This window comes from Macrobrachium rosenbergii, chromosome 23 (assembly GCF_040412425.1).
Source record: "Macrobrachium rosenbergii isolate ZJJX-2024 chromosome 23, ASM4041242v1, whole genome shotgun sequence".
In the NCBI taxonomy this organism is placed as follows: domain Eukaryota; kingdom Metazoa; phylum Arthropoda; class Malacostraca; order Decapoda; family Palaemonidae; genus Macrobrachium; species Macrobrachium rosenbergii.
In genome coordinates, this window is record NC_089763.1 from 43,787,840 (window position 1) to 43,799,468 (window position 11,629).

General features: G+C 39.2%; 1 long non-coding RNA gene across 1 annotated transcript in view; it reads left to right on the top strand.

Moving 5' to 3' along the window:
• The first annotated feature begins 1,194 nt into the window (after positions 1–1,194).
• The window catches only part of LOC136851573 (uncharacterized), a 78,045-nt gene continuing 67,610 nt past the window's right edge, over positions 1,195–11,629 (top strand). The window contains exon 1 of the long non-coding RNA XR_010856918.1: positions 1,195–1,590. This is a non-coding gene — a long non-coding RNA (uncharacterized lncRNA). The remainder of the gene's footprint in view (positions 1,591–11,629) is intronic.

Below are 11,629 nucleotides of genomic sequence, written 5' to 3' on the forward strand. Positions count from 1 at the left end.
TTTTGTATAGGGCTCACGATAATCTGTCGAATACTGTATGTTGTCTATATTATGCCCTCCTTTTTTTAAGAGACGAATTGTCGTCATCAAGAGCTATCAGCTCTTATGATAAGAAGGGGCAGTCATTCTACACTTCATTCACTGCTCATTTTCTTATCTCAAAACCTTGCACTTGCATCTATCAAGGTATTAAACCGTCATGAAGACATTTTAATCCATTGTCTCTAGTCCCACTTTTACAACAAATCGGCCTCTGTGTCATTTATGTTTTATAAAACACGCTTTCCATCCATCATAAAAAAAAAAATGTAACCTATTCAATCAAATCTTTTTTTTACCATACTTCATTAGTTACCACCATATTGCATTGTTGTCGATTTTATAACAAGCTTTCTTTAGGTCTGCATATACTGTACATAAATTTTTCCCTTTGATTCACACAAACACTTCATCCACACAAACTCATCCTTGTCAAAGCCCACACTGTTCGTCCCCTGTTATCTGTTTTAATTACTCAGGCAAAATCCTGCCATACGGTTTTGCTGTACATTACCAAACTTACACCCCCATGATTCTAAGTCTGTCAATTTTACTCCAACACAAAGGAACAATTATTTCTCTCATGAAATTCTTTAGAACCTTTCTTTCATCCAGCAACGCGATATTGCGATAGCACTTCATTTTACCACAGTACTGCAGCATCTCGGGAATATCCACACCAACTTCTTGTGTCTTTCCACTAACGTAGCAGTGTCATCTTAGGCTAGCTTTGGTGATATGTGCTATTTTTTAACCTATACTCAGATGGTGTGAACAGCAAGCATGATTATACAAGTATTTCGGCTAATTCCAACATAATTTTATTGCATTCTATCCTGTTCTCTTTCATTCTGAAGACTAATGCTACTTTGTCGCAACTGGGTAGGCCTACACTTTACAGTGTGTACACAGATTTTGACAACAGTAATTGCTTGTGGAATAAGAGATTGTATATGTGAAATATGTCAGGTTTGTGTGGTATATACGCAGAGAACGAAAATTAAGAAAATTATGTTAATATTGTTTCTTTGATATATGGCCACCTAAGTTAGATTAAGCCTGCATGGTGAAGGGTGGTATCAGGTATAAGGTAAGCTGTAAGATCCAAGGAACAAACCCCCCACCTGAAATTATTTAGACAGGTTGACAATTAGCTGTCCTTTGAGTTATGAATTATGAGACACCTCGAATGCAGTCTCCTAAATGACGTCATCCAGTCTGTGCCGTAACAGGGTTGCATTTCGTTTGCAAGGTGCCATGGATGAAAAGTGGGGTGATATATAAAATATCAATTTAGGTTAGTTGCGGGCTCGTACTTCTGTGAATAGTGACAGACCCTTGTAAGTTTGTGATAGCCCAAAGCACGAAAAGAAAGTCCGACCTCGTGATGTATAAACCGTTTCCGGTACAAGGGAGAGTTTGATGCCTTTTAGCCTAAACTGGACAGTTATGATTGTCACAGTCATATATTATTTTGAAGGAGAACAAATGCCATATTCATAACCGAGTTTGGATGTGCACAAGCTCGGATAAAGATCAGCTTACTTAAAGGTATGTTATTTTCACTGTGAACTAGGCTAGGTGTTTTGGGTTAGCCAAGGCCGAATTTTGGGTGTTATTTTAACGACTGACCAGGAAAGAATGCGTATTAGAAGTAGATTATTTTAATTATATTAAATTTTTTCTTGAAAGTGCTGGTGTGGTTTTGACGAATTTAACATTACGCGGGCCTTGTTGATTAAACCTATCAATGCAAACAGTAACAAGAAACCACTATTTGAAACCCTATTCTTTGGGTAAGATAGGATGTGGGAACCAAGGAATGTAAACAATCACATTGTTTCTATGTAAGGCACCCTAGGTTGGTTAGGCCAGTCGACACCCCCCCCAAACAATCATGTAGGAGTCCTACCATCTTAGGTTGGAATGTATTCCTGTAGTTTACGTTATGATTTATCGTGCCCGAGGTCAGATTAGTGGGTCTAAAGGTTAGGTTAGGCTGCCTCCTCAATTTCACTGGTTTGCTTGTTCTTCTCTCCAGAAACCCTAGTTTCCCACTGTGGTCCCCAACTATTGTTAACTGAATTGGGATGTTTTGCCTGCTCCAAAATCATCGTGTGTTGGACACGTGATAGCCCAGATGGGGTAATTTGGAACAAGACTATAGGAGAAAGTGTCACCTTCATTCTCAATCAGTCACAGATGACTTCAACTTTAAAGAGTGGAGCTGTAAAAGCCTAAAGCAGGAAGTTGTTTTCAGCCTCAAAACTAACAAGACGTGCCTTTGGTTAGTCCAAAGGCACGTCTTGTTACTTCTATCTCCATAATGCAGGTGGGTTCTTGATAGTCGAGCATGGTGATCATGAATGGTGGTGTTCATTACTGATAATGGTGAAAATTAATTGAAATGAAAATAAAAGTGCTAAATACGTCTGTGAAAGAACAGTAATTGAACTGAATTTAGAGTTTAGGCCAAAGGCCAAGCACTGAAACCTATGGGGTCGTTCAGCGCTGAAAAGGAAATTGAGAGGAGGTAGGCTTGAAAAGCGTAACAGGAGGAAAACCTCGCAGTTGCACTATGAAATATTTTGTTAAGAGAGGGTGGATAGCGAGATGGAAGAAAGACAATATGAATAGAGGTACAGTAAAAGGAATGAAAGTGGATGTAGCCCGGGGCCAAAGGGACGCTGCAAAGAACCTTTGGTAATGCCTATAGTGCACCCCGTGAGGTGCACTGACGACATTACCCTCCTACGGGGAAGAACAGTGATGCCTATACAGGCCTAACACCCAAGGTCCTGGAAACCATTTGATTCCCATGCAGGCTTTGATATTAATGCCACTGACAGTTGTGCTGTTCTTGAGAAGTGAATCAGTATTGCATATTTTATCTATTTAAATCAACATCTGAGAGAAATACCATGTGTCTACCATTCATTCTAGGATTTAGTGTGAAATACAGCACTTTTTAGATTTAATTTGGTAATTTGTGATAAATACAAGACAGAAAATGGTGTATATAATTGTAGCAATATTGGTGAGCGACAGCCAAGGGACATGGATTACTTACGTGTTAACAGAAACCCTGAGATTGTAGGTGATGTTGATGATGACACTACTCTTGACCCAGACTTCCTGTCAGTGCCTCTGGACGATGAACTGGATGCTTTTTTCATAGGTAAATATATAAAATAAACATTATTTCTTACGTGAAAAAGTAAAGAAAATATGAATTAGTTAAGCAGACAAGGTAAAAGGATATATTTATGTGAAGTCACAGATGTACCGTATAATTCTTATATGAAACATAAGCAAATACCTCTTCATAAACTATTGTTGGGTTAGACACCTTCCCTGATGAATAGGAAGAGGTGGAAGAAAAGATCCAAACAAGCAGGGGAAAAGCAGGAGAGTATTCAGTGGAAGTGGACATCAGCCACCCTCCTCTTCCAGCCTTCAATCACCCACCACCAACTGTTGTGGCCAGCCCATTTGAATGCCTTCAAGAACTCTTCACAGTAGATCTTGTGGACCAAATTGTCTACCACACCAGTTGTATGCCTGCCAGAAGGATTCCTACTCCACCCTTTCCGTGGATAGGCATGGAGTCATTGTGTTCCTGCATGGGTATCGTTCTCCCCTTGAGTGTTTGCAGCTTGCCCAGTCTAGACGACTACTGAGCGCCTGGAACCAGAGTACCCCAGGCGGCTGACTTCATGTCTTCCAAGAGGTTCCGGTTCATGAGGTCTCTGCTTCACTTTATTGACAATGGGCAGGCAAGGGCGTTCACTGATAGATTCTACAAGATATGGCTGGTCTTCAGCTCTTATCACAAAGCAGTTCCTCCAGGGTGAAGAAGCTCCAACCCTGTTAGTGGGTGAAGTGATGGTCTACAAAGGGACTACAGCAGCCAGCTTGTGCCAGTACTTGCCTGACTAACATGATGAGTATGACTTCAAATTCTTCTTTCGTAGTGGTGTCGATGGATTCTTCAATGATATTTTTATGTACCAGGGGGCCTCTACCTTTGATACCCATCACACTGCCATGTCACAAAACAATGCCACCATGCTTATTATGGCATGACCGTCATCATCTTTGCCAAGACCTTGAAGGACTCCAAGCATACCTGCATCAATGCAGACAATATCTCCACTAGTGTGGACCTTGTTTAATGCCTGTGGGACCAGTATGGGTGCAGATATGTAGGGACCACAAGGGTCAGTCAAGGACATGGACCAGTTGCTGAAGAGGAGTACTGCTGACTACTGCTTGGCGGATGAAATCTTTGCCCTTTGTTGGCAAGGCAATTAAATAGCCACTGTCCCGTCATCTTAAGAGGAGGTTTCCCCGTCTTTTACCATTAAAAGGAATGACAGGGCTATCAAGGGGAAGGTTGAAATTAGCTGCCCATAGGTCATCCAGGAGTACAATGGCAAGATGGCCGTGAGAACCAGATGGTGCACGAGGACCCATAGGTATCAATTCATCTGCGCCAGCAGTGCATGGGCCCTGCACAAGACGGGCTGCATTTCTCTAGGAGAGGACCCCATGAGCTGAAAGCATTCAGGCTGGATACCTCCAGGTTTGTTATGTGTCAGAGGACTTTCTATCTCTAGATCAATTCAGAGGTCCCTTGACAGGCAAGAGGAACTCTTAGTGCGAGGGCCAAAGAATGGACAGAGGCCAGAGCTGCCAACAAACTTGTCAAAGAATATGTCAGTTTTGTCACCAATAGGCAGACTTGCAGTTCTGTTAAAAAAAGGGGGAACATACACCACTCCAGATGGGTGTGCTTCTTGGACATCAGGAACTGCTTTGCTTCAGTCCATGTTTTTATACCAAGAGTCCCTTATACCATTATAAATTTCTTTGGATTAATTTTTGTGGAATGTTCCACTTTTGCTAAAAATTTGTCGGACGTGATAAATAGGAAAAGATATCATAGCTGGAAATGAGTTCATACCAGAAGCTAAATAGTAAGAACTGTGGTAGGACCATCAACTGCCCGATAATGTTCGGACCTGAGAGTTATCACATTGATAACTCAAAGGCGGAACTATTCTTTAGGGCTGGACCACGGATTCCAAGGGTCTGATAAAATATAAAAAGTAAATAATAGAAATACGAAAACCCTTAGGCGTCTAATGAATTTTAAAACGACTAAATTTTAAAATTTTACTTTTTTTAAATTTTAATATACCTTTTTAGTGAGTATACATGGAAACATGAGTATAAATGTATTTATTGTGTGAGTGTCTTCCAGTATGAGAGCCTATGCCTTTGTGCAGTTTTTAATTTCATTTTCATTCATTCATCACCATACCGAATGACCTATTTGGTCCTAGTACTAGGCTTTTAGCACTGTCATTTCATACAAATCCTTCGGGCCAGACCTGAGAGAGCTGATAGTCAGCTCACTGGTCTGGTTAAACTGTTTTAATAATAATAATAATAATAATAATAATAATAATAATAATAATAATAATAATAATAATAATAATAATAATAATAATATACCACTGGGATAAAAACTTGAAGAAACATTGAAGTCATGAAAATGATTACGTACCCCTCGAAACGGACAAGATGCACTCACAGGCCACTTCATTAATGCCTTTTTGTGACTTAAGGGTATATAGAGACAAAAGTAGAAAGTCTAAAATTTGGGTGTACTTTAAGATCCCAAGAAGGCTTTTTTTTTTAAAATTTCCATTATATCTGCTAGTGCCTGCTAGAGGGTTAATGGGTTAACCAACTTTGTAGGGTGGGTTTAAGGAGGTTCCTCATACTTGCATCGACTTTTATGCAAAACATTTTTTTTAAGACTTTAATACAGACAACTTGAAGCATAGCTCGTCTATAGGACTACCGTCCAACATGCACTGAATAACCAGTGGATGAACGAGTAATTATATTTTTGTAAAATTCAGTGGGAAATCTTGTAAAATCTGCAGTGAAATGCATTGGTGTGTGCAGCAGTGCATTTCACTGCAGATTTTACAAGATTGCTCATTGCATTTTGCAAAAATATAATTACTCTTTTATCCATTGGTTGGGCGGTAATTCTGTAGATGAGCAATGATCAAGTTTTCTGTATTCAAGTCCTGAAGAAAAATGTTTGTATAACAGTCGACACAAGTGTGTTGTTAGCACCCAGCATCTGTTCCCTGAAACTTTATTATTGTCAGATTTATCCAACCTTGTGCTGGTGCAGGCTCTTGCGCCAGGAGCTGCCCGTTCTAGAACTCCTTGCTGCCAACTTTCACTTTTTGATAAACTTTTTTCCAAATTTCTTTTATCGGTTAGTCATGGTATATTGATGTTTGTAGTGACAAGTAATTTCGACAGAAACTGACTCCACTTCAGATCAAACTGAGACGAATTCTTGTCCAAAAAAAGGGTGCGTTTATCTCCAAAATGCCTTGTAGGGCGGGGTGTGGGCGGAGCGGTAGTGACGTCAGTACACCTCATGCGGTTCTCTGTAGGCCCATAGCTGTAACTCCTTTCATCCCCTTTACTGTACCTCTGTTCATATTCTCTTTCTTCCATCTTACTTTCCACCCTGTTCTAACAATGGTTTTATAGTGCAACTGCGTGGTTTTCCTCCTATACACTTTTGAAACCTTTCTATATCAATTTCCGTTTCGGCACTGAATGATCTCATAGGTCCCAGCACTTGGCCTTGGGCCAGAATTCTATATTCCATTCCATTCCATCTCCAAAGTGACATTTTGCTATCGTGTCTGTCGCGGGCGTCAAAAACCAAGGAATTTGTTTTGCATTACAGTGTGCTCTGTTGCATAAAGTTAAAGGGGAAACCTGCAAGCAAACGCAATTATGAGAAAACAAGGTAAGGACCCCAGACGTAAATGATGAATCTTATTGTATGCTAGATGTAGGTGACTTCTTCTTTTAACGTGTCTTTTCCCATTTTTTGTATGGGGTAAGCACGATGCCTTCTTTTGAAGGTCTTTGATTTGGCTTTGGGGTAGACCGTAGTCTCGATCGGCTGCCCTGCCTGACGTCGCTTAGACCCCGGTAGCGCATTTACATGTATCGTACCAAACCAGCTCCCTTTCTCTCAGCAGCGAGGACAGACTGTTGAGCGGTTAGGTCAACAGTTCGAGACGTGTGAGGTGTCTGTTATGTTTGTTTTAGAAGATGTTGGAGTGGCTTTGTTTGTGTGTGTATTAGTCTGTAACATCCATTTGCGTTTAGCAAACCTATCCGTTGATTACATACATAATCCCGGGGTGTCTACACGGATAGCAAAGTGTCCGCCTCTGTGACAAGTCGGCTGCGGATTTGAACCCGAGCCACAGACCTCTATGAAGTCCGAAGCTGCTGTTCTACCGACCTGGCCGTCGAGGCTCTGCTGGAAGTAGGTGACTGCAGTATAGTTACATGCTGGCAGAAATTTTCCCCAATAATATAAAGTGATCCGTTGACTAGGAGTAATGTCATTAGTTTGCATGTCATACATAGACCTGCTGTATATGTTTGTAATTTCGAACAAAGTCAGAAGTAAGCAGTATAAATGTAACTTTCAGCACATTGTCAGAGGCGAGTAATATAATTTTCATGGAAGGGTCGAAAGCAAGCAGTGCAAATGTAAATTTCACCAATTGAATGTAATTTCAGCATTGGCTTAAAAGAAGAGAAAAGACCTGAAAACAAGGAATGTAAGTGTAATTTTCAGCAAATTTTATAGGTTAGTGATATAAAAGTAATTTTCAGCCAAGAGATGAAAGCAAGCAATATAAATGTAATTTTTATCAAAGGGCCAAAAGCAAGTGACGTAAATGCAATTCTTAGTCGTAGGTGAAATATATAACTGTAATTTTCAGCAAAGGTTCAAATAAGAAACTTAAATGTAATTTTCAGCAAACTGTCATGGGCAAGCAATATAATTAAAATCTTCAGCAAATGGTTAAAGCCAAGCAGCGTAAATGTAATTTTCAGCAGATTGTCATGGTCGTGTAATTATACCTATATTTCTCGGCTCTGCTTTCTGTTCATAGCCTTCATTTTACAACTGGCGCAAGAGTTTACGGGTAAATCGTGTAATTAACATTTTATTAGCATAATAACTGTTTAGGCAAGTATAAGTATACCGATTCCACAATTTACTAATTTTCCTTCATGTGTTTCTGTGTAGCCTCGATTATGGGAATGGATTCCTGAATCGCTAGTGTAAACAAGCAAGGGAAATAATTTCAGTCTTCTTGTCCTATTTATTATTATTATTATATATATATATATATATATATATATATATATATATATATATATATATATATATATATATATATATATATATATATATATATATATATATATATATATATATATATATATAGAGTCAATATGCTGGCCTTTTCTGTATTGATTAAGTTAATTGTTATCTTAGTACTAAGCCATTTTGGGCAGTGTTCCTGTAGGTCTTTCGTCTCCTCTTCGGCGGCTCTTTGCTTATTCACCTGTTATTATAGTTTTGTTTTTCTCTTCGTGTAGTGTGGTCCAAGCTCCGCCTCTTTGAGAGTTTCTGTTTATGGTCCCGAGATGTTGGGAGACAGTCAATAAATTATCTGAGGAATTTATTTCTGGTGATAGAAATTCATTTCTCACTATAATGTGGTTCGGATTCCACAATAAGCTGTAGGTCCCGTTGCTAGGTAACCAGTTGGTTCTTAGCTACGTAAAATAAGTCTAATCCTTCGGGCCAGCCCTAGGAGAGCTGTTAATCAGCTCAGTGGTCTGGTAAAACTAAGGTATACTTAACTTTTTTGAGCCATCACCTCGAGAGGTCACGGAGTTTCCTGTCGCTGTTGCTGCAGTTATTATAAATATAATTTTTGGATTACCTGCTCTTGGGGGACCGCATGCAGCTGTTGGATCCGTCCCTGCAGCTTGAAGGAATTATTGAGTTGTTCATCCGCGGCTCTGTGGCTCTGTACCTGTCAGAGGGACCTCTGAGTTTTGTTAAGGTGGATCCCTTTTATCTGTGGCGTTCATCAGTTGGACAGGATCACGGCTATTTAGGGCAGCACTGCTGTCTGGGAAGAGTTAAGTATACCTTAGTTTAACCAGACCACTGAGCTGATTAACAGCTCTCCTAGAGCTGGCCCGAAGGATTAGACTTATTTTACGTGGCTAAGAACCAGTTGGTTACCTAGCAACGGGACCTACAGCTTATTGTGGAATCCGAACCACATTACAGAGAGAAATGAATTTCTATCACCGGAAATAAATTCCTCTAATTCTTCATTGCCCGGCCGGAGACTCGAACTCGGACCTAGCAGAGTGCTAGCCGAGAACTCTACCGACTCTTCCAACGAGGAACCACTGCTGTCTGGGACCTAATTATCCCAGCCCTCCTGAGGTAGCTCCAGACGTGGAGTTAGACATTGAATTTATTGAGGAGACCTTTGGAGTATTAAATTACTTAATCATTAGCTTGCAATTGGTTAGGATATTCTTTCTTTTTGACCCTCTCCTAGTTTTTGGACCCTTTGTAAGTACGGATGTGTTGCTTTCATTCATAAAGTGGTGTGATTGTTTTGGGTATTGTTTAGGGAGTGTAACTGTGGTTGTTTTGTGCATATTTATGAGGTTCAGGTGCCATTTCTGCCTTTAAGCTATGTATTAAATATTAAGTGATTTTTTTGTCAGTGTTTATTTGTCCCCCTTTGAATATTGACATTTGTATATATAAAATGTGTAGTGGTTCGAAGTGGAGGCCATTACAATATATATATATATATATATATATATATATATATATATATATATAATATACTGTATATATATATATATATATATATATATATATATATATATACATATATATATATATATATATATATATATATATATATATATATATATACTGTATATATTCATACATGTGTTTATACGTAAATTAATGATGTCTCGAATTTATTTATTTTTTAATTGATGCAGATGTCAGATTAATATTCCAATATATATATATATATATATATATATATATATATATATATATATATATATATATATATACATATACATACATACATACATACATACATACATACATACATACATACATATATTTAGTTATAAGTACTTTTAAAATCAGTAAAAATCCCAGTACTACTTTTTGTTTCCGACCGGAGCGTACTCTCCTTGAACTGAGTAAAAAAAAAAAAGTAGCATGCGCATACTAACGTTCAGGTACGCCTGCGCAGGTCGTTTGGACGCAGGCGTATCGGCTGAGATGAACTGTTTGCTCAGGTCGCCTGCACAGGCAGAAAAAAAAAAATGTATGTCTGCAAAAGTCGACTGTACCGGCGGACCTGCATTGCACCATAGATTGTTATGCTGTGCTCAAGGTTTCCTTTTTTTCTTTTCTTCCTTTTAAAAAGGAGTTGCCTTACGTGATGGCGACAGGCTGTTGGGGCCAAATGAGGTCTCGTTTCCTTTTACGGTTTTGGTTTTATTAATTTTTGGCCATTTAAGAGGTGATATTGTGAGTCTCTCTCTCTCTCTCTCTCTCTCTCTCTCTCTCTCTCTCTCTCTCTCTCTCTCTCTCTCTCTCTCTCATGTGTAAAGAGAGCAAGATTAGGTCTGCTTAATTGGGAGATGAAACAAAATATCGTAGTACAGAGTAATTTTAATTTTAATCTGTATTTCGGTGCTTTTATTTCATCTCCCAGTTAGGGAGAAAACCTAGTCTTGCTCTCTTTACACATGAGAGAGAGAGAGAGAGAGAGAGAGAGAGAGAGAGAGAGAGAGAGAGAGAGAGAGAGAGAGAGAATCACATCACCTTTTACATGGCTAAACCGGGGCGTGAGCATGTTGTCTTTTGGACCAATGACGGTGGGAGGCGTGATGGAGGTCTCTCATTGGTCGATGTCACGCCTCCCAAACTCCTCCCCTTCCTACTCTTCTTCTTCTTGGATTCTGATTACACCGATACTGTTTCCGTCAGTATGATAGTAATAACTTTTGATTATTTAAATCCTGGCTAAATTATCCATCACCAATAAATGAGACGCCAGGATAAAATAATCATCTTATCTTGGAACTGTGTACGGGGGTAGCGCCGTCAGTACACTTGTCCCTTCGGCCCCTATAGCTGCAACCCCTGTCGTTTCCTTTACTGTACCTCCGTTCATGTTCTCTTTCTTTCATCTTACTTTGCACCCTCTCCTAACAGTTTCATATTTCATCTGGGAGGTTTTCATCCTGTTACACCTTTCAAACCTTTTTTCAATGATCCTTTCAGCTTTTAATGACCTCATAGGCCCCAGTGCTTGGCCTTTGGCTTAAAAATTATATTCCATTCCAACTGTGACGGTGAGTCAGTCTGGATTAAGCTGGCCTCGTGCCAGCACGGGCTCTTGCTCCTGGGCAGTGGTTCTTTTGAATGCTAAAAGGTAAACATTATTTGAGTAACTTTAATGGATAAGTTGTTTAAAAAAAAAAAAGTACTGGAGAAATGATAGTTTCCTTAAGGAAGATATGCCAGTCAGACGCATAGTAAAAAAAACCTGCGGAAGTGAGTAAATAAACAATTTAAAGTAAAGTTTAAGAAAGTATGGCT